The sequence below is a fragment of the Cebus imitator genome, unplaced genomic scaffold (genome assembly GCF_001604975.1).
Source record: "Cebus imitator isolate Cc_AM_T3 unplaced genomic scaffold, Cebus_imitator-1.0 Scaffold83, whole genome shotgun sequence".
In the NCBI taxonomy this organism is placed as follows: Eukaryota; Metazoa; Chordata; class Mammalia; order Primates; family Cebidae; genus Cebus; species Cebus imitator.
In genome coordinates this window covers 499,035-523,849 of record NW_016107398.1, presented here as the reverse complement: position 1 = coordinate 523,849, position 24,815 = coordinate 499,035, and positions in this window count along the sequence as shown.

Here is a 24,815-nt window from a genome sequence, read left to right as displayed (position 1 = left end):
ATCTGAGTGTTGAAAGTACTGTTGTGATGTACTGCTGTACATCTCTTCCCAACCTCACATTCAGTGATGTCACAGTGGTAGCAAGACACCAATCATAATGGGAGTAATTCTCAACAGAAATCTGCAAATGCTGCAAAGTAGGGCTTCCCTCACAGATCCAGTTACTAAACACTTACTGGCATCCTCAGCCCCTTGTTGTTGTTTTTTTGTTTGTTTTTTTATAATTTCAACTTTTATTTTAGACGTAGGGGGTACATGTACAGGTTTGTTACATTTGTAATAGAAGAGAATAACCCGCCTCTAACTGCTATGCAATGCTATTGCATTTTTCCCTTGTGATATCATTTTGATGCTGGGTTCTAGAAATGGAGATGCTAAACATGTGTCACTGTACTCACCTTGGGCAGAAGTAAGGGTGACGTTACATCATGAGCTGAAAGGAGTACAGTTCCTTAGTGAGTATAGGAGCTGATAATTTTCCCTCAAACGGGAAAGAGGCATTTGGTGATAGGTTTAGCAACGGGTAGTGGTTTTGAACCAGGAAGAAAAGGAAGTCAGCCAGGAGCTATTGCAGGTATCAGATGGAATGCAGAGACAATTCTCAAATGGCTGCTCTTGCACTGAGGCTGCCTGACCACACAGTACCCCACATGCTATCCTTAAAAATATTTTCATGAATCTGCAAAATAATGATGGAAATAACCTTAAAAAGACAATGTAGAGAATGTTTAATGAAATGAAATGTTTTTATATAAAGGACTATCTTTATTCTGGGATCATAGGTTAATTATGTCAAAAATTAACCTATAAAAACTATATAGGTTTTTATATAAAAACTATATAAAAACTATAAAAACTATATAAAGTAGTATAAAAACTACTTTATTAGAAGCCTGAGGCTATTAAGAGGATGCAAACTATGTACAGCCATGTGTCACATAACGATGGACCGCACATATGATGGTCCCATAAGATTATAATACCATACTTTATATGATGGTCCATATATAATGATCCCATGAGATTATAATGCCATCCCATAAGATTATAATACTGTACCTTCTCTGTTTAGATGTGTTTAGATACATGAATACTGTTGTATTACAATTGCCTCTGGTATTCATTACCATAACCTGCTGCACAGCACAAGTCGCATGCTCCTAATGCCTAGAAGCAACAGGTTATACCACATAGCCTAGGTGTGTAGTGGGCTAAACCATGTAGGTCTGTATAAGTACACTCTATAATGTTCACACAATGAAATCACCTAGTGATGTGTTTCTCAGGATATACCCTGTCATTAAATGATACATGACTGTATATGGGTTGTTTATATCTTAAGAATTATTTTTTCCTAAAAGTCCTTTTTTTGCCATTTCCCCCACTTGCATTAGGGAGTATCTCTTTTTTCTTAAAAAAAGATGAGCGTTCCAAATGGTGATCAAGTTCCCAGGCTAGACAACAAAAGCCAATGCGTATCAGAAAAGAGTTGAGTCATAGCATTGATCTTGTTTGCCTGAGGTCTGAATAGTTGGTGAAAGGAGAAGTCCTTGCAGGAAGGAGGGGCATGAGAGAAGAAACAGCATACATTATCCTTCTTCTAAGCCAATGGATGGTGCCCTAGAAAAATTGGAACTAGTTGGAGTGTGTCCTCAACATTCCCCTCACCTCCCTTTATGCCTTGCTGTCTCAGCAGCTGGTATGCCTTCTCACAAGGCCCTCATTCCCTCATGGCACTCTGCATTCTCCACCACAGCATTTTTGCAGGTCTGTCTGAACTCCTGAAGTGCTACAAATTCTAAAAATTACTTGCACCCTTCTCCCTGCAGTCAGCCCATTCATTTATTTTTCCAACACTGCATCTCAGGTGTCATTGAATGGATTTACACAATTATGTGAAGGACTGATAACCCCTAACTTCACATAATTATTTTTATTTTTAGGAATCTTAAAATACAAATTATCTGTAATTGGCAGTATATTATGAAATTAAACACACACACATGCACAGACACACCCACACACACACACAAGACAGAGTAAGAGTTTGGGAGCAAAGAATATTGGAATAGGGAGGAACAGGGCAGGTCCCACAGAGGCACACTGTTAATGAATCGCTTAATCCCTCAAAATGTGTTTGTGATTTTCACAAACTCCTCCCTTTGACCCACAGATTTTCCTGAACTTGCAAAAGCTGGATTTTAGCTAATCCTTGTTTTGATAATTGCACACTGGTACAAGCAGCCCCAGAATAACAAATGTCTCAATATTAAACATTACAATCCTTCTAAACTTTTTCAGATTCATACTTGAAAAGCTTCACATTTCCCAGGAGTTCTTATGGGAATGGTGAAGCTTCCAGCCATAAAAGGAGGGTGGTGTCAGGTGAACTCTGCCTGTGTGTGTGAGTGCACATGTGCACATATAAGTGCTGGGGTATGCCGCAGATGTATGGATACATGTACAGTCCATTTATCATTTTATAAGAAGAGCTCAATATGTAATTAATCACACAGAGTCACTATGGATTCTAGCTTTGCCCAGTTTGGAAGTTATTTTTTAGGTCTAAAATCCATATGCACATCTGAAATTTGTGTCCAGCTATGACCTCCCTAGACCAAGGTCTGACCTCCACAGTTACTGAATGTATACTCTGTTTATAATTCTAATATCATTACTTCTTTTTTCCTAGTTAAATATATTTTTATTCCACAAGTTTTCTATTGTCTTGGTGCTTGTCTTTTGAAACAGCTGTCTTTTGGTGCTTGAATTGCCTTGAGCGCTATTGTTCAGCAATAACTAGAATTCTAGTATTATCTGTATATCGGCCTTTACTCATTAGTAATCAATGCTCAACAACTAGCAATACTTCTTCATCTACAAACATGAACACTAATGAAAAAAACCACAAATACTGATGAGCAACCATCTGGCAGAACCAATATAAGGGAGTGTATACTGAGGCGATCATTGTGGTTCATCTCTGATGTAGGGCAGATCTTTATCTTGCAGGCATAGTGGGTGAGCAGCCACGCAATGAATGCTGGAGTGCAGCATGGTCCCAATCTTGAGGAACTGAGAGACTGAAAACTAAAAATAAGAGTGCATCTCTCATTTCACCACAGAAAACTTCAACAGAGAAAAGGGGAGAAATCTCTTAGCAACTTCAGTGCAAGCCAGAGAGAGACATTTTCAAAAGGAAACCATGTTTCTGTTTGGGCTAGGTTAAATGGCAATGGAATGGCCACTATTATATTTTTTGTTAGGCAGCACCTGCTTACTTTTCAATCTAGAGCATCACCGACAGAAATATAATACAAACCGCCACATGTGTACTTCAAGATTTTATAGTAGCCATGTTAAAAAAGTACAAAGAAACAGAAGAAATCTATTTTAATAATATATTTAACCAGATACATAAAAAATATTACTGCAACACACAATCAATTTTAAAATAATGAAATCATTTACACTTTTTTTTTTACTATGTCTTCAACATCAGTTTGTTTTTTATACTTGTAGCACATCTCAGTTCAGACTAGCTACATTTCAAGTGCCCAATAACTTCATGTGGCCAATGGGTACCAGAGGGAACAATGCAAGTCTACAACATTCCACTCCAGAGGGTGCTCCAAGTGTACCACCGCTCACGTTTACTGACGATGGAGCACTTCGCTTTCTTGTTCTGTCACCACCTCCTATAGCCAGAAATTGGCTGGAAGCAGGAAAGGGATAGGAAAAACCATTTTTTGTTTTGTTTTGTTTTGTTTTTGGAGACAGAGGTCCACTCTTGTTGCCCAGGCTGGAGTGCAATGGGGCAATCTTGGCTCCCTGCGACCTATATTTCCCAGATTCAAGCGATTCTCCAGTCTCAGCCTCCCGAGTAGTTGGGATTACAGGCGCATGCCACCAGGCCCAGCTAATTTTTGTATTTTTAGTAAAGACAGACTTTCATCATATTGGTCAGGCTGGTCTGGAACTCCTGACTTCAGGTGATCCACCCGCTTTGGCTTCCCAAAGTGTTGAGATTACAGGTGTGAGCCACTGCACCTGTCCAGGAAAACCATTTAAAACATTTTCCAAGAGAGAGCTTAACAATGCTTGTTATCATCTTAAGGTGCATAAGACTGAGGACAGTCCTCTGTCAGAAGCAGACTTTCTTTTTGATGGATCAGAGTCATTCTCCGCATTCTAGGGAGTTTGATCCATGTCCTGGCATGCTCATCACCTATTTGATGGGCCTGGGCCTGGCTTTTTGCACAGTCCTTTCTGTGGTTTGGATGGAGAGACATTCCCTGACCCATATTATCTTTCCTATCTAGGACTACTTAAAGATAATTCACACTGGAAGCATTTCCTTCAGTCTCTGGTCCTCCTTAAAATGAAATGTTCCACCTCTGAGAGAGTACAACTGATAGCAATAGCTTCTCTTGGCGTTTGCAGTTTTTCAGGCAAGCTCAAGGGCTTTATTGTGTATCATCCTCTTAACAGTTAGGATCGGCACTTTAATGAAGAATCAAAGTTTCTTAAACAAATCACAGTAATTTGAGTCTCTGGCACAAATTTTCAGATTTTAGTGTGCATAGGAATCTGTGAGTGCCAGGGCCTAGCACACCCTGAGAGTCAGGCCCCACGTGGAGCTGGATTTTTAACAAGCACTCCAAGTCATTCTGGGGAAGGAGGTCTGGCTCTCTGTTGTTTAGAAATAACTGGTGAGGACTAGAACTCAGGTTCCTACACCCAGAACTTGTTGCTCTGTGTTGTCAGTTGTCTCATCTGAGGAGATAGCAGAACAAATCACTTATATTTTAGTAGGAAATTATGTCTCAGATTCTTTTTGCTCATCAGATATTTTCATTTGGCAACATGAAATTCTGTGTTATGGGAAAAGCTGCTGCTAGACAGATTTTTTTTAAATGATAAAAGGGATTTATATATGCTAAATTAAAACACTGAATATCACCTAGGGTGATACTAGGTTTAATATTGACTTCTCTTTGTTTCCCTATTCTCAATAGACATTTATTTCTTTGATTAACTTTATTACTTTATTAGTAAGGCTCTCCTCAGAGAAGCACTTGAAATGTGGCTGGTCTGAACTGAGCTGTGCTGCAAGTATATACAAAAAGGAAGTTACTCAAGGACTCATCATTTGGAAATGTTTCCTTCTTTTTCACAAAAATGGATTTCTAACATAAATTGTTTGTATTTGCTTTTAAAAACTTTATTAATTATGTTAAACTCTGCTGTTAGTTTTAAAATGTCTGCATCTATATTATTATTATTATTATTATTATTATTATTTGAGACAGAGTTTTGCTCTGTCATCAGGCTGGAGTGCAGTGGCACAATCTCGGCTCACTGCAACCTCTGCCTCCCGGGTTCAAGTGATTCCCCTGCCTCAGCCTCCTGAGTTGCTAGGACTTACAGGTGCGTGCCACCACACCTGGCTAATTTTTTGTATTTTAGTAGAGACAGGGTTTCACCATGTTGGCCAGGATGGTCTCAATCTCCTGACCCTGTGATTCGCCCATCTCAGCCTCCCAAAGTGCTAGGATTATAGGTGTGAGCCACTATACCTGGCCTATTATTTTTAATAATAGTTTCATCTATGGTATAAAATAATTTAATTCACATTCTATTTTGGAACTTTTCAGTTGTTTTAAATTTTCTTTTGTTTTCTTTTTTTTATACAGATAGGGTCTCACTGTGTTGCCCACACTGGTCTTGAACCCCTGGACTCAAGCAAAAGTGCTGGGATTATAGGTGTGAGCCACTGCATCTGGCCTTCTTTTCTTTTTATTAACCAGGCTATGGTAAAGATTCTTCATGTGCATCTCTTTGGGTGATGAGCTTGGATTTTTAATAAACAAAAATGTAGAAGCAGAAACTAACAACACCCATTTTCCACTACCCAGAATTAACAACTGCTGATGTTTCAGTGCATCATTCCCCAGCCTTTTCATATATACAAATATGCAAATATTCTTCTTTTAAAAAATATAAAAATATACCAATATATAAATGTATACATATATACATTTATATATTTGTGTGTTACAAATATATAAATGTGTATATATATACACATTTATATATTTGTGTGTGTGTATGTATATATATATACATATACATATACATATACATATATATATTTGTATATTTTTAAAGGGGAGACTGTTGCAGGTAAAATGAAAATTCCCTATGGGCACTATTTACTGTTCTGGCCCCCTCTCTTCTCTCTTCAGAGGAAATAACTGAGTTGCTACATAGTGCAACTCACTTTTATACATTTATATGTGTATCAAAAACATTTACTAAAGCCTTGTATTTTTTACATGAATAATTTTGTTCTGCATATGTGATTCTGCAGTTTGCTTTTCCCATTCAGAAATGTTTTTGCGATCCATTCCCATGTGGTTACACATATATGTAATTCATTCCTTTATCATATGACCTCATCATCTCTTATTTATCTGTTTCTTACATGTAGAAATTTAGGCTGCCCCCTCTTTTTTGTTTGTTACAAATAATACATGAACATGCATATGTTTATATGTTTTTCTTTGTGAATGTGTGTTTTTTTTAGGTTAGACACCTAAAAGTAGAATTATTGAGTCATAAATTATATTTAGTTTTTTTTAATAGGCAGTGTCAAATTTGTCTTCCAAAGTGAATACAGTCATCTTCCCTTACCTGAGGTTTCATTTTCTATGGTGTCAGTTACCCACAGTCAACCTCAGTCTGAAAATATTAAATGGAAAATTCCAGAAATAATTAGTAAGTTTTAAATTGTGCATCATTCTGAGTAACATGAGGAAATCTTGCACTGTCCCACCCCTTCCCACCTGGGGTATGAATTGTCTCTTTGTCCAGTGTATCCATGCTGTACAGTATGTACATTGAGGAAAAAACTATTTATAGGATTTGGTATGATCAGAGGTTTCAGGCATCCACTAAAGATCTTGGAACATACCCTCATAGATAAGAGAGGGCTACTGTATACCAATTTAGCTTTCAAACACCAAAATATATCTGTATTTTCAGAATCTTGCCAGTGTTTGACATTGGAAAAACTTATAATTTTTGACAGTCTTATGGATAAAAGATAGCATATTGTTTTGAGTTTCTCAGATTAGTAGTGTGGGGAAGCATCTTTTCAATTTTTGTTAGCTAAACAATACACTATGTACAGTTATCTGATTATATTCTCAGAAAAAAAATTCTCAACTGTTCAAAGGCTGTATTTTAAGGCTTTCAGAATATAGTTAGAAATTGCCATCCAAAAATTGTGTAACTTTTTGTACTCTATTTATCTTGTCAAACCCATGATAAATAATCAATTTTCCAGACTCTCACACAACTCTGGATTATTCACTTTAATCTTTGCTCATCCAACAAGTACAAAATATAAATTGTTTTAATTTTATATCTCTTTGAGTACTGGATAGGTTAAGTATTTATTCTATTCAAACATCTATTCACATTTCTTCTTTTATATATGACAGTTCAATACTTTAGCCAACTTTTATGTTGCGGTATTATTTTTCTTATTTATGCACTGTCATATAATTTATGAATATCTTTCCAGTTTGACTTCTCTTTTAACTTTGTTTCTGGAAGTTTTGCTATATCTATATATTTTAAAATTTTTAGATATTTAAATATTTCAGAACTTTCCAACTATATTCTGAAATATTTAAATATCTAAAAATTTAAATATTTTATCTGAAAATATTATAGTTCCATAATATTTTCTGCTTTCTTATTTTAAAGAATGTTTAGTTCCTCTCTTAAAGTGCATTTTTATTATGAAAAAAATGTTAAAGGCTGGGCATGGTGGCTCACGCCTATAATCCCAGCAGTTTGGGAGGCCAAAATGGGCAGATCACGAGATCAGGAGATCAAGAACATCCTGGCCAACATGGCAAAACCCCATTTCTACTAAAAATACAAAACTTAGCTAGGCATGGTGGTGTACACCTGGAGTCTCAGCTACTCAAGAGGCTGAAGCAGAAGAATCGCTTGAATCCAAGAGGCGGAGGTTGCAGTGAGCCGAGATTGTGCCACTTTACTCCAGCTTGGCAACGGAGCAAGACCCTATCTCAGAGAAAAAGAAAAAGTTTTAAAAAGAAAGTAAAACCTTTGTACTTTTACCATCTAGAGATAAGAAATATTAACATTTTCCAGCCTGGGTGACAGGAAGACCCTGTCTTAAAAAAAAAAAATAATTATTAACATTTTGAAGTTTACCCCTGCAGATATATGTATGCAGATATTATATATCTCTGCATATATAATGTCACAAAAATAAAATCGTATAGGACACACCATTATAATTTTTAAAATTTAAATGACATTACATTTTCTGTATCATCAATTATAATGTGACATAATATTACATTTGAGGATGTACTATCATTAAGCCAACCTCTTATTTTTGAACATTTAATTATTTCCAAAGATAATTATTTTTGAAAATAAAGTTGTCTGGTTCCTTTATAGGATGTGTTATCTTTCACATAGTCCCTTCCCAAGGAGAGAAAGTAGGCTCGTTCAACAAATGCCAGTTCATCTTGGGACTGAAAATTGACAGTATCATGATATATTGGATTATTTCACTTCCTTCTCTTTATGCTCCTGGAAATCCTCAGTAAAGTAACAATGTGGGCCCTGGTATTTCCTCTGCCTTCTGCAAGCTTTCTGTTAGCAGGGCCATGGTGGTCTATCTGAACAGTGCCTTCTAGAAATGCGCACTGCCAACCGGCACAGTTTTAAGTGGTAGCCCTTAAGCTTAGGCCAAGCCACACTCTTACGTAAAAGTAATTCTGCTGAGTATGGAATTTCAGGGATAATGTTCTAGGCTGGTGGTTCTCCAACTTCAGGGTACATCAGAATCACCTGAAGGGGCTGTTAAAACACACATTGCTGGGTCCCATCCTGATAATTGGTGATTCAGTACGTTTGGGATGGCACCCAAGAATTTCCAACTCTGACATGTTCCTAGGTGATGCTGATGCTGCTTGTCGGTGGACCACACTTTGAAAAGAACTGGCTATGCTCGCTCCCACCGAAGCATCACACTTCCCTGTGTAAACTCCACTTACGGTTTCCTCCTGTCTACAGGACAAAGACTGCTTGGCAACGCACACAAGTCTTTTATGCTCTAGCCCTGAGCTGTTTCTCTCCAGACTCACTGTTCACATTTCGCCCAGCTCTTTGCCCCAGAAGCTGACCTGTATAGATTATACCAACAAGTTCTGTGCCCTGTGCTTTCTGGATAAGCTGGCAGGAGACTGGAGTTCTGGCCATTTTTCCCTCCTTTGACCATTAGCCCACGGGGTCATAATGTCTTTCTGAGGTCATAATGTCTTCCTGCTATTGCTGCTTTCAAGAGGGCTTCGCCATCCCTTTTGAGTTCCTTTAGTTCTGCCCACACCTCTGTAGACAATCTCTTTATTACATTCTCGTTAATTACCCTCTCTTGAATGCTCCTTCTTTTTCCTGCTGAGACTCCAGCTGATTTAGGCCCTCATATGACTTTCCAGTCTCATTTCCTACTAACTTCCTTCCAGGCATGTGCTGGCCGTGCATTTCCCAAACAACATGTAGTTCACAGTCCCTTGCTTTTGTCTATGTCTTTGCCTCTGGCTGAAAAGCCCTTGGGAAATCAATTCCTCATACTTTAATGTCTCAATCAAGCATCATTTTCTTCATAAAGTTTTTACCTTCTCATGGAAACTTAGCTCATGTTTCTGGGACTGTGTGTATATATAAATGTGTATATGTGTGTGTAAATGTATGTATATATACACACATATTATCATTGTGCATGTTGTATATACATATATTTAGCTTTATTGAGATATATTTTTCATACCTTAAAATTAACCCACTTAAAGTGTATCACTGAGTGACTTTTAGTCTATTCCCAGAGTTACACAATTCTCACCACAAGCTAATTTTAGAACATTTCATCACTCCTAAAGAAAACCCTGTACCCCTTAGCAGTCAGTACCCATTCTCCATTTTCCGTAACCCCTGGCAACTACTAATTTATGTACTTTTTTTTGTCTATAGTTTTGGCTATTCTGGACATTTCACATAAATGGAAACATACAATATGTGGTCTTTGTGACTGACTTCTTTCATTTAGTATGTTTTAAAGGTTCATCCATATTTTAGCCTGTATCAATACTTTATCCCTTTTTATGGCTGAATAATGTTCCACTGTGTGGATATACTACATTACTTTTATCCACTCATCAGTTGATGGACATTGGGGATGTTTCTACTTTTGGACTGTTATGAACAATGCTGGGGCCAGGTGCAGTGGCTCATGCCTGTAATCCCAGAACTTTGGGATGCCAAGACAGGTGGATGACCTGAGGTCAGGAGTTCAAGACCAGCCTGGACAACATAGGGAAACCCCATCTCTACTAAAAATACAAAAATTTGCCAGGCATGTTGGTGTGCACCTGTAATCCCAGCTACTTGGGAGGCTAAGGCAGGAGAATCACTTGAACCTGGGAGGTGGAGTTTGCAGCGAGCTGAAATTGAGCCACTGCACTCCAGCCTGGGTGACAGGGCAAGAACTGTCTCAAACAAAACAAAACAAAACAAAACAAAGCAAACAAAAAACAGTGCTGGCACAAACACTTGTGTACACGTTTGTGTGTAGACATATGTTTTCAGTTCTTTTGGAGATGAAATTTCTGGGTCATATAGTCACTCTGTGATTAAGTTTTTGAGAAACTGCCAAACTATTTTCCAAAGTGGCTATACCATTTTACAGTCTTATCATCAGTGTATGAGGTTTCCAGTTTTTCCATATGCTCCCAACAGTTGTTATTTCTATTATTTTTAAATAACAATTTTTGAAATTGTAGTTTTTAAATTGTGGCTATCCTAGATTGTGTGAAAAGGTATCTCATTAGGGTTTTGATTTGCATTTCCCTAATGATTTAAGAAGATTGAGCATCTTTTCTTATATTTAGTGTCCATTTGTATGTCTTCTTTGAAGAAATGTCCTATTCAAAAGTTCTTTATATATTCTGGATATAAGTCCCTTCTGAGATAAATGATTTTCAAATATTTTCTTCCATTGCTTGGATTATCTTTTTCCTTTCTTGATGGTGTTTTTTGGAGAACAAAAATGTTTAATTTTGTTGAAGTCCAACTTACCTATTTTTCTTTGGTTGCATATGCTTTTGGTGTTGTATATCTAAGAAATCATTGCTTAACCCAAAGTATGTTAGTCTGCTCTGGCTACCATAACAAAGTACTACAGACTGTGTGGCTTAAACAACACAAATGTATTTTTTTACAGTTCTGGAGGCTAGAAGTCCAAAACTAAAGTGTCAGCAGAATTGGTTTCTAGTAATGCCTCTCTTCTTGACTTCCAGATGACTACCTTCTTACATGACCTTTCCTCTGTGTGTATGATGAAAGAGATAGCTGTCATGCCCTTCCTTTTCTTATAAAGCCACCAGTTCTATTAGATAAGGGCCCTTCCCTCATGACTTTATTTAACCTTAACTACCTCCTTCAAGAACCTATCTCCAAATATAGTTATGTTGGGAATCAAGGCTTCAATATACAAAGTTGGAGGGGAACACAATTAAGTCTATAATATAAGGTAATGAAGATTTACTTCTATGCTTTCTTCCTGGCCTCAAGCAGTCCTCCTGCCTTGGCCTCTCAAAGTGCTGAGATTACAGGCATGAGCCACTGCACCTTGATGAGATTTTATATATAATGTTACTATTTCACTTACTGAGTTGACTTAATATAATAGAATGTAAACTTCCTGAATCCAGAAATTGACCGTGTATGATGATGGAGGTAGAGGATAACGCCCAACATAAAATGGTACTCTGGCCAGACACAGTGGCTCATGCCTGTAATCCCAGCAGTTTGGGAGGCTGAGGCAGGAGACTCACTTGAATCTGGGAGGCGGAGGTTGCAGTGAGCCGAGATTGCGCCACAGCACTCCAGCCTGGGTGACAGAGCAAGACTCCATCTCAAAAGAAAAAAAAAAAATGGTACTCAATATTTAAATATAGCTTATGTTTTCAGTTTTTACTGTTAAAATGCAAACGATACCTGGGAAAGGACATCATTAATTTTGTAACATGAAATATGTTTCAGAATAAAAGATAACATAAATTCTAGGAAAGGAGGCACAGGATAGGTGGGTTTGATGGATGAGAAGAAAATATCTTTAGCATTTGGTTTTGTTTGGCTGAAGGAATACCTTGGGCAATTAGAAGTGCATTTTCTGGTGTTGGGTCTTTGAAAGGGGCTGTGGTACTAGAAAAAATACAAATAAAATACAAATTAGAATATGACAAGAAGGAGCTGAAGAATAATTTACCTAATTGACAGCCTTATCAAGGGCTAGTCCATTTTGGGGGAAGGCAAAAATCAGAAAGTTGTCAAAGGAGATTTGGTCTTGTCTTGTCTTGTCTTTTTTCTTTTCTTTTCCTTTCCTTTCTTTTTTCTTTTCTTTTCTTGTCTCACTCTGTCACCAGTTGGAGTGCAGTGGTGCAATCATGGCTCACTGCAGCCTTGACCTCCTCAGGCTCAGGTGATCCTCCCATATCAGCCTCCCAAGTAGCTGGAACTATAGGCATGCACGACCATACCCAACTAATTTTGGTATTTTTAGTACAGTTATCTTGCCCAGGCTGGTCTCAAACTCCTGGGCTCAAGTAATCTGCCTGCCTCAACCTCCCAAAGTGCTAGGATTATAGGTGTGAGCCACTGTGCCTGGCCTTGGTTTTTTTTAGATGGAATCATGAGTGCTTGAGAAACAACCCTTGATTATCTACTTAATTGAAGTTAATATGATGGTTAATTGTATGTGTCAACTGGACCAGGCCATGAGGTATCCAAGTACTTGGTTAAACATTACTTTATATGTCTGTGAAGATAGTTTCAGATGAGATTAACATTTGAATTGATAGACTGAATAAAACAAATTGCCCTCCCAAATGTGGATGGGCCTCATTCAATTTATTGGAGGCCTGAATAGAATAAAACCTGGGGTAAAGGCAAATTCATTCTTTCTGCTTGTGTTTGAGCGATGACATTAATCTTCTCCTACACTCAGACCATGGACCTCCTAGTTCTTAGACCTTTAGATTTGGACTCTATACTAGCTGCTCTCCTGTGTCTCTAGCTGGCAGACACAGGTTGTGGGACTTCTCAGCCTCTGTAATTGTGTGAGCCAATTCCTTATAATAAATCTCTTTCTGTATATGTGTATGTGTGTATATAGCCTATTGGTTCTTTTTCTCTGGTGAGCCCTGACTAATACAGACAATGACAAATTTTAAAAAATTGTGTAAACATTAATACAATTTTAACATACTTTATCCCTTCTTTTCAGATTCAGGTAGTATAAATTCAGGCAGACAAAATCCACTTGCCAAGTTTTGTTTTTCAAAATCATTTTAGCATTCCTTACCTCACTGTTACTGTGTGGTACTTCAAATTGTCTTCTGAATCAGTTGTAATATCTCATTGGTTGACTCTTAATTAATGAGTTGAATAAAAATTTTCATGTGTTAATTTTATATTTGTTTGAAAGTCATAAATTTATCTTCTTTCTTCTCCTTCTCCTTCTCCTCCTCCTCCTTCTTCTTCTTCTTCTTCTCCTTCTTCTTCTTCTTCCCCCTTCCCCTCCCCCTCCCCCCTCCTCCCCCTCCTCCTCCTCCTTCTCCTCCTCCTCCTCTTCCTCCTCCTCCTCTTCTTCTTCCTCCTCTTCTTCCTCTCCTTCTCCTTCTCCTTCTTCTTCTTCTTTTTTGAGATGGTGTTTCACTCTTGTTGCCCAGGCTGGAGTGCAATGGCACAATCTCAGCTCACTGCGACTTCCACCTCCCGGGTTCAAGTGATTTTCATGCATTAGCCTCCTGAGTAGGTGGGATTACAGGCATGCACTACCATGCCCGACTAATTTTGTGTTTTCTTTAGTGATGGGGTTTCTCCATGTTGGCCAGGCTGATCTTGAACTCCTGGCCTCAGGCGATCTGCCTACCTTGGCCTCCCAAATTGCTGGGATTTCAGGCATGAGCCACAGCACCCAGCTGATTTTATCTTCTTTCAAAAATTATTCTTGGCCAGGTACCATGGCTCAGGCCTATAATCCTTTTGGAAGGATTAGATGGATGGATTGTTTGACACCAGCCTGGGCAACATAGTGAGACCCTATCTCTATAAAAAATAAAAATTAGGCTGAGTGCAGTGGCTCATGCCTGTAATCCCAGAACTTTGGGAGGCTGAGGGGGGCAGATCATGAGGTCAGGAGTTTGAAACCAGCCTGACCAATATGGTGAAATTTTGTCTCTACTAAAAATACAAAAATTAACCAGGCATGGTGGCGGGTGCCTGTACTCTCAGCTGCTTGGGAAGCTGAGGCAGGAGAATTGCTTGAACCCAGGAGGTGGAGGTTGAATATATATATTCTATATATATATATATATATATTCTTTATGTATATATAAAGAATATATATATTCTTTAACACATGCAACACTAGAAATAGAGTCTTGTCACTTTATGTCATATGATTTTTTCTACATCGACAACACAGAATGGGAAGCAATAATTTTTCTATACTGCAGAATAAAAATTTGTTTATCTTTTCACTTTTTTCAGCACCTCCTCTTCCAGAGGGTATCATTAATTGTCTCACAGTCAGCTGTTCTGAGTACTGGAAATAATTCCTGTCTATAAACCTTTAAAAGGGAAATGAAAATTTTTAATGTAGTTACAGATTTCAGTTTTGTCCACTTAAAAGTAAAATTATTTCATCTCCTTAGTTTTTTTCTCTCCATGTCTCAACTCTATTGGCTTTGCTCTTAAGATTTTAATTTCCAAAAGCTCTTTTTGTTGTTGTTCTACAAAATTTTTATAGCATTCTGTTCTTGTTTCATGGGTATGCTATCTTCCCTAATCTCAATTATGAGATTAATCATGATTTTTAAAGAGTTCTCTTTGTCTTAATGGTATTTCCTTAAAGTTGTAATTTTTTCCATTTTAAGTTTGGGGCTCAGTATTTCATATTGGGAGCTTTCGTCAGAAGGTGATAATCCCTGGGTGCTCACATTGGAGAGCAGGGCACTGAAAGGTGCTCTAGGTATGTTGTATTTACCTGGCACTTCTTCCCTTGCCACCCTTACCCAACACTTTAACACACTTTCCACTCTCCCCTAATCTGTTTTTTGTTTCTCTCAAGATTCAACTTGACATTGCCTCTTTTTGGAAAGTGGTTTTGGTGTCCCACTCTGCTCCAATACTTTAATATACCCCTGTTACTACTCCACATAGATTGTGAACTGGCTTGAATGTAGGGACCCAATTCTAGCTCCTCTTAGTGTCCCACTGTGTATGGCATAGTCACATAAATACTGCCAGTGCTCAGTAATTGTTTGTGGAGAGAATGGATGTATGAATGCTCACCTCCACCGTGCACTTTATATGGATTACCTATTTTTATCCTTGCAATAACTCTATGCCATTCTTTCTTCATGGTTTGTCTTCAAATGTGGAAATACTGGAAAAAAAGACAAACAACTGATAAAATGTTGAGTAAGTGAATGTATTGATATGCAAAAGAACAGCCTTTATATTGTCATGCAGGTCTAAAACAAAGATGTAAATGACAAGGGAATGAAATTGATGAGAAAGAGAAAAGGCTTAATATGTACCTGGCACTGTGCTAAGAAAGCACTTTGTGTACTTTATCTGTTATTTTTCCAAAAAACATCCATTAATTTATAGATGAGAAGTTGAGGTTCAGAGAGATTGAGTAATTTGTCCAAGTTCACACAATTATGTTTTAAAATCAGGTCTCTTTGGACCCAAGCCTATCTTGTCAGTGAATTAATACAGGAAGTTGTTCACTTTGGTGGGACTTTTGGTACCTTAACAGCATGAACCCCTCTCCAGCTCACTCAAGTCCCTGGTGCCTGCACTTAGTGCTCTTATGTACTTTTTATTTATAATGCTGCTCTGCTTTTGGAACAACGCCATCAGGAGAGCCAGGCAAGCAGCCTAAGTCACTTGCAGTAGAAACCCGTGATTTGGTTCTCTGTTTCCACCCTGGTGAATATCTGAACTTCTCAAGGCATAATGCCTTATAAATGCCAACTTTGTATTTATCAGCATGATTCTTGGCTAGGGCAATCAATAAGACATACCCTTCTTTTGCTAATGGCTGCATTAAGAGGCATCTGTCCTTTTGCATTAAGGAATCTCGTTATACTTGTCTGCCAATTGACCGAAATAAAGCATTTTCAGTAGCTGTATCTCTTAAAATGCTGCCGCTTTTCTTTTGAGTTTGATACTAAAAATGCAGGTAAGATCAATAGAATGAGACTCCTAGTTCCCTCACCTCGCCAGCTACTTACAGGGGACTGACGATGGGACTAAACTAACAAGTAAGCTTCTCTGGCATGAATGTCATGTACACCACTTCAGACATCTAGCAAAGTTCTAGAACTCTTTTCTACAAGCCATTTCTCCACTTAGTATGGTCAAAGGACTCATCCAACATATGTGATTAAACCCAGGAGCCTGAGGAAATGGAGCATTTGTGTGATGGATCATAATTTTTTATATTTTTTATCCCCACATCATTGGATGTAGGTCCAACTTAATTTGAGGAGGTCCAAGTCTTGACTACGCAGTTATGATCATCGTTAGCAAAATAATATTGTATATTCTCCTCATAGTTGATTAATGGATTATTTCCTTACATATATTGTAACTTTCTCTATTTTTTTTCAAGCCATTCATCATTTAACCATACCCTCAGGCATAAGACAGGGTTTTATTTTTGTGCTTGTTAAGAGTATTCTTTTGACAGAATAAGTCATAAAAGCTCAAGTGCGTTCATTCTTATTTCAATTTGTGGATTTAATCCACCATAAAACATTCTGACTACATAAAGGAAAGAATTGTGTTAAAAGCAAGTATTATTAATGTAATACTTCCTCTGAGCACATTTGCCAACCAAAGTATTAAACATCCTTTAAATAAATTATTGAGAGTTACTAGTTTGTCATTCAGTCAAGGGTTTATGTGTGTAAAAATATTCCAACCATGATAATATTGCCCTGCAATGTAATGTTAGATATAGTCTTCCAAAAGAGATACTTGGGAATCTAGAATTTCCCATATTCGGGAGGTGGCCTCATTTTTCTCAATTAACAGAATACTAGAAAAGTATGCTTTTAGCATTTTAGGCTAGTATTGGAAGTAATAGTCAATGTCCCTTTATGTTGAAAACATGAATGCCCAAATGGAATAGTTTCTATTTACCACTTTTCTGTTTGAACATGTGGCCTACATCTGCTATAATAATAAATGAAATACACTAAAATGTTTAAGGCCAAATAAAAATCACTACCCCAATCTGTTTTCTGTAAATGCTCAGAGTATTAATTCTAGCTCCCTTTCCCACTCTGTTCCCTTCCTCTTTCTTTGCTTAGAACTAAACATGAAAAGTCATCTGTTCTTTTTTAGTCTAGAAATAGAAACCACCCTCCCACCCCATGCTCAGCCCGGGCAAGGTTACGGTGAGTCTGTGGCTGAGCAATGCAGGGTCTGACCCCATCTATGCTCCTGGAGGGGGATGGACAGGCACTGCCCACACAATGCAACAGCTGTTGCAGAACAGCCTCTTTCTTTCCTAGCAGAACACAGAGGGGACTGAGTTTCACTAGCTACACTGGACATCCACATTTTAGTTTCTCTAAAGGACAGGTGGTCCTAATACAGCCTGTCTCCAACCCACCGTGGTCCCCTTTGTTCCTGTGAATATTGGTCTGCCCATCCCCAAGTGGTGCATTAGTCATTCAAGGCTTTGGGGTGAAATATGATGCAAGAGGAAGAAGGGAAATCTTAGACACAGAACAAAGCCATTGAGAGCTGTCACATCAGCCTAGGACTTCGATTTTGTGTGTTTTTGTCTTAAACACTGGTTACTATAGCTACCGTGAGCAACACATATAAAGGAGCCAGGCAGTGGCTTTTCAGGATAATTGTGTAATACATTTTCTTTTTGAGCTTTTCTTGCACTGAATGTCAAGTCAAGGATACCTACTTTAATTAATGGTTAAATTGGAATTGAAAATGAATCGTAATTAAGCACCTGATACTGATCATCTATACCCTCAGAATAAGATTTTCAGTACTTCAGTTTTCTGCCAGATGTAGAAATGTGCATGATACAGTTAATCAGGAAGAGTCTCAGAAACCGATTTAAAGCATATTAACATTGTTATTCAGTTTTAAATACCCAATGTCGAATTTATTCTGTTAATTTGACGAAACAATTGGTAGCAATCACCCTTTTCTTGGCTCTTCTTAAATGATTAGATAAGCATTTTTTCCATATCATTAGACATTGCAAAGGTTCAAGAGTATGAACCGTGGAATCTCATTTAGAAGTTATAAAGACTCTTTATAAAAGCTGAAGCTCAACCTGCAACTTTAGATATTTCTCTACTTTATAATTTACTTTCTCTTTAGTGGCCTGCACACTGTCTAAACAGCCATTGCAAACTCTTAATTTCCCTTTTGCTGAATTACCCAGCTCTCTGATCAGAGGCCATACTCTCTGTGAAATTTTGCTTTAGAAAAGCCTGCACTGCAAAACCAAACAATACAGAGATGTATAAAAGATCTCCTCAACCTTAACAGAGAAGCAAAAAGCAAAACATCGTCTTTGCTCCTGATGGAAATGATTACCAATTTAAGATTTCCCACAGAGAAGCCTCTCTCCATGATGCATGGAAAAATTTCCAGAACATAATCTAATAATAGCAAAATAAATAGAAATACTAAATAAATACAAGACAAACCCATAGCTGATATCACTAATGGAAATCCAGAGTGCTGACAGTATGTGGATTTTTCCTGTAACCCAGAGCATGTAAGAGATATATACCCAATCTCAGTGATATCATATCGAGGTGTGGAATGTCATTGTGCTGCTCCATATGGAAAAAGTGAGGTACAGAAAAGGGATACGGCTTATCCATGGTTATCTCACACACAGGAGAGTTTATTATGGAGGTAAGCATCCTAGTGTTTCATTTCATAAAAAAGGTAGAAACAAACTGAATGCACAGCCCCTAAAGAATTGGTTAACTTAGTCACTGAATTTATGTATAATAATAGATCACTATTTAGCTATTAAAAAATGAAATTATAGATTAGCAGTCTAAATATGCCAAAAATAAAATAACAAAATTATGCTATACAGTCTCATTTTTGTTAAAAAGTGTTTATGTATCATATATATACAATGAATATGTCAAGGAAAATATCTAAAAGAATATGCACGAAAATGCAAGTGATAGAATTATAGTTGATTTTTATTTCCTTTTTTCTTGAATATAATTTCAGTTTTTTATCATGAATATGTATTATTTGCATACATTTTAAAAAATATGAGAATAATTATTTTCTGATCACCTCACTAGGCTCATTGAGATGTAAGAAAAGCATAATAAAACTTCACAGTAAAAAGAGTTATGAAATGAAACACTAAAAAATACTAGAGTGAACATTTTTATAGTTACTGTTTGCAGCCATGCTTAATTACAAATACATAATTATTGGTTGATTAGTATTAGTCTAATGATGTTTCCTCACCCAGCAACTGACAGACCGTTCGTGACATAAAGCCCACGCCTCTGAAGAATCCATATCCTACTTCCCCGTGGCATCGTACAAATAGGTATCTGTTGAAAGTAATTTTGAACTTTGCAGTCATTCCTACCTTGGTAACATTGGCAGGCAGGATTTTGGCATTGGGAAGAGGAGGAAAGGAGAGTTAAAAGTTCTGACTAAATAAAAAGATTTTTCATTAGGGAAGAGTCCAATTCCATGCCATGCAGCAAATACTGAACAGGAATAGTCTCTAAACAGTAATGTGATAGAAAACACTATCTGTTCAAAGGGACAAATTGTGGGGAATAAACTGTGAAGGTCAGATTATCTTCTAAGAAGCCACATGGAGAAAGAAAACCCCTGATGACAGAATCCCATCAACCAGTAGTAGATCAGCCTTGAAATACGAACTTTCATGGGATATCATGAATCCTTCTAGGAACTGCAAATCTCCTTGATTTTTCTGCCCACAGTGTTTTGGAGATGTTTACAGTAAAACTGTAACCTAAGACTTGCCTTTCAGGAAAAGAGTAACTGGTAATCTGATCCTAGAAAGCTTTCTGCACTGGGCTTTTTAAATAGAAAGCAAGCAGACAGATTTTCTTCCCACCATGCCCCCATGACAGGAAAGGGATGGGAACTAACATGCATTCAGTGGCTTACTCCGGGCCAGGCACTACGGTAAATACTCTATGTGCAACATTTTATTGCTTCCCTCCAACAACCTCATGAGTACCTCATTATTTTCCAGTTTTATATAAGAGGGAAACACATTCAGAGAGATTAAAAAATGTGCCTCAAGTTATAAACCTGGCTGGTGGCAAAGGCTAGAGTTGAACACAGTTCTACCAAAGTGTAAATCACATGTTTTTCCTACCATACATAAGTGTTTTAAAAATCTTCCCTATAACTTTCCTGCCTAGATTTTGTTAATTCCTCTTTGACACAAAGCACATGCCATGGCTAGCCAGGCAAAGGCAACTTTCTGAGTCCAGAGCCTACTCTTCCTCATGGTGGCAGCCATAAGAATATAGGCATAAGGTCACCTCTGGCTTGAATAGAACTCCTCCTTCTTCAGTCACCTCAGATTAAGGGGGGATCATAGCCTGTGCATTTTTTAAGGGCACTTGTGTAGGAGCCTTTAAATTGAAGGGTGTTGATGATTGTGGCTCATCTGAAGCAAGGCCTGCTGGGGTGGACTGAGTTTTCTCTGCTAACTTGGTAGGGACACAAGTCCCTCATTTCAACTTTCTGCTCCTAGAAAGAGCCTTAGAGATAACCAAGCATTGAAGAAGACACTTACAAAACTCTGATAAGGAGGATTACAGAAAAATAGTTAAATATTATTTCAGTGGTTTATTTCAGTAATTCAACCAAGTATTGATAACCCTAATAATAATAATAATTTAAAGCAATAGGCTGGGCATGGTGACTCATGCCTATAATCCCAGTACTTTGGGAGGCTGAGGTAGGAGGATTGTTTAAAGCTAGGAGTTCGAGACCAGCCTGAGCAACACAGTAAGATCACATTTCTTAAAGAAACAATTAGCCAGATGCAGTGGCATGTACCTGTAGTCCCAGCTACTTAGGAGGCAGAGGTAGGAGGATTGCTTGAGGCCAGGAGTTGGAGGCTGCAGTCAGCTCTGATTGTGCCACTGCACTTCAGCCTGGGCAAAACAAGAGCCTGTCTCTAGACAAAAATTTAAAAAAAAATTTAAACAATGATAGCACTTAGCTTTTATTGAAATCTTACCCTATATCAGGTACTCTTTAAGCATCTTATACATATTCCAAAATCATCTGGTGTATTGCCTCCAATTTAAAGACTCCTATACAAGTGCCCTTAAAAAATGTACACGCTTATGATCGTCTCTGAATCTGAAGTGACTGGAGAAGGAGGAGCTCTATTCAAGCCAGAGGTGACCTTGTGCCTATATTCTGAGGGCTGCCACTATGAGGAAGAGTAGGCTCTGGACTCAGAAAGTTGCCTTTGCCTGGCTAGCCAAGGCATGTGCTTTGTGTCAAAGAGGAATTAACAAGACTCAGTTCTGGCACTAACCTCTTAAAGTTGGTGTAGCTCCCACAAGTTGAGGGCTCAGCGTTCCAGAAGACTACCCTCACTGCAGATGCCAGCCACACTTCAAGGGCCCCTGGGATATCCACACTTCTGACTGACTGGCTACAAATTCAGAGATTCCCATAACCTCTTCAGATTTGATAATTCATGAGAACAACTCACAGAACTCAGAAAGGCACCACACTTATGATTAGAGTTTCATTAAAAGAATGGAAATTAACACTAGCTCAACGAAGACACACAGGGCAAGGTCTGGGAGAGTCTCAAATGCAGAGCTTCCATGCATTCTCCTTCTGAAATCAGGATGTGTCACCTTCCTGGCACATCAATGTGTTCATCAACCAGGAAGATCCACTGAGCTTCAGCGTCTAGGGTTTTTACTGACGTCTCATTAAATTTTGAATCACTGGACACACAATTGAACTCAATATCCAAACCCTCCCATCCCCAGAAGTCAGGAGATTGATTGGTTGATATTACAAGGCTCAAAGCCCCAACCATCTAATCACATGGTTGGTCTTTCTGATAACCAGTCCCCATCTTGGGCCTTCTCTGTCTTATTAGCATAAACTCAGGTGTGACCAAAGGGGCTCATGAAAATAACAAAGACACTCTGACCACTTGGGAAATTCCAAGAATTTTAGGAGCTTCCTGCCGGGAATCTAGGACAAAGTCTTTATTTTTACAACAATACAAATTATTTAATTTGTCCTTCATACCAGTTTATGAGGTAAAAATTATCTTCATTTTATAGGTAAGAAAATGAATGCTTCCAAGATGTACAGACCTAGTCAGTTAGAGATGCAGAATCAAATGAAACTCAAGTCTTCCTAGCCTTAAAGTCTACCTTTGATCCATCTTAGCCATTAAGGAATAATGCCTTACATATAAGCCCCTACTATGTCTTAAGAATGCTTGTGTATGAGCATGTACACAAACACACACACACACACACACACACACACATTCTGAAGCTTGTTATCCTTGACTACTGTGGGAGATAATGCTAACTAAATCCCCAAATCCATTCTCCTTTGATCAGGGAAACCCTTGCGTTTTAGATGGACACCTGACTGATCGGTGTCAGAATGACATTTCCCAGCTCCTTTGTGTCTAGCTGTGAGCATATGTGATATATGCAGTTTCTAGAGCATGTCCTTGAAAAAGAAGTTGGTTGTCCTGTCCTTTTTCATTACCTGCTTCTGAGAGCTGGAATCTGGGCTGGTGCTGCTAATGAACGACCATCAGTTGTGAGGATGAGGGTACCACCTTAACAGAAGGTGGAGCAACATAATAAAAGGAAACCAGGCTCCCTGTCCTTGAAACAGAGTCACCTACTTGCCCCAGAATGCTCAACTATTATACCTCTGGGCAGTAATGTATAAAAGAAGCAAACTCCCATCTAACTTAAGGCACTGGATTTTGGGGTCTCTTTGTTACAGTATTGTGGGCTCTATTCTAACTACGACAGCTACTAAGATAAAGGCTTCCAGCATTACCTAGTAGTGGGAATACTTCAAATGTTCCTCTTATTCAGCATTGGGGTCAGCCTGCATTCCTACCTGTGGTCTCTTGAGTGCTTAGCTGTGGATTGCTCTTGATCTACCCTTGTTTTATCAGCTTGAAATGCTTACGTATTGAATTGTTTATCTTCAGGATAAAGCTTGTTATTTCTTCTGTATAAATGCAGTTTATCATATGACAGTTACATTCTTTTCCCCATTGTGAAACTCTGTTGATAAACCTCAAAATGGAGAAAAAAATGCTATAAACTTTTCTTCCCACAGTAATTCAGACTTACATTCAAAATGCTACTTTGTTAAATATGATTTGTGCAGTTATTGTTCTGTATCATGGCCCTGTCCCTAAACTGAGTTTGGCCTGACACTAAATTAAGCCAGTTTGGTAACTTTTGCTCTTAGAGTTTAAAGTTTGCCTGGAACCAGTATCCTTGTCCTTTGTTTTTATTTCTTTTCTATAGGCTTAGACACACGTTAAAATAGAGCTAACCCAATGTATCTCCCTGAAAAAGAAAGAAGAAATCTAAAGGACACTAGATCACATTTTTTTTTTTTTTTTTTGAGATGGAGTCTCTCTCTGTCGCCCAGGCTGGAATGCAGTGGTGCAATCTCAGCTTACTGCTTCCTCTGCCTCCCAGGTTCAAGCGATTCTCCTACCTCAGCCTCCCAAGTAGCTGAGATTACAGACGTGCGTCACCACGCCCAGCTAATTTTTTGTATTTATATTAGAGACAGAGTTTCACCATGTTTGCCAGACTGATCTCGAACTCCTGACCTCAGGTAATCCGTCCACCTTGGCCTCCCAAAGTACTGGGATTACAGGTGTGAGCTGCCATGCCCAGCCGGCACAATTTTTAAATTAAACTTTTAATAAAGTTTGCAACCACTAAAAACAAACAAATTACCTTGTCCCCCAACTTTTTTTTTTTTTTTAGAGACAGGGTCTCACTCTGCATCTAGGCTGAAGTCCAGTGGCACCATCATATCTCTCTGCAGCCTCAAACTCCTGGGCCTGAGGGATCTTCCTGCCTCAGCCTCCAAAAGGGCTGGTATTATAGATGTGAGCCACCAGGTCCAGCCTTGCCTTGGCCTTTTACAACTCAACTTTATGTTTGCCCCAGTGAATTCTTTTATAGTTGCACATTTAAAAAAGTTACTAAAAACATGGTATGGGGCTGTTTTAAATTGAGTTCAATGAAAAAACAACGCAAATTTTCAGTGCTGGCCTTTTCTTTCCAAAAGGTCTTTTATGGAAGTAGTTTAGTTTGCGGATATTTGAAACTTAGAGAAGGGTGTGGTTATTTACATAGTTTGGGATTCCCAAATTACCTACAGTATCTAAAACCAGAAGGATTATTATAAGAGTAGACAAAATGAAGTAAAAATCAAAGCTTTTTTAGATTTTGTTTGGGTTTCAGGGGGACCATTTCATGGGAGTAGATGAAAGAGTAACTCTTTCTGAGGTCTACATATAAGACCATCAAAGCACAGTCACACTTATATTAGAAAGGCTGAGATTAACCAGTCAGAAA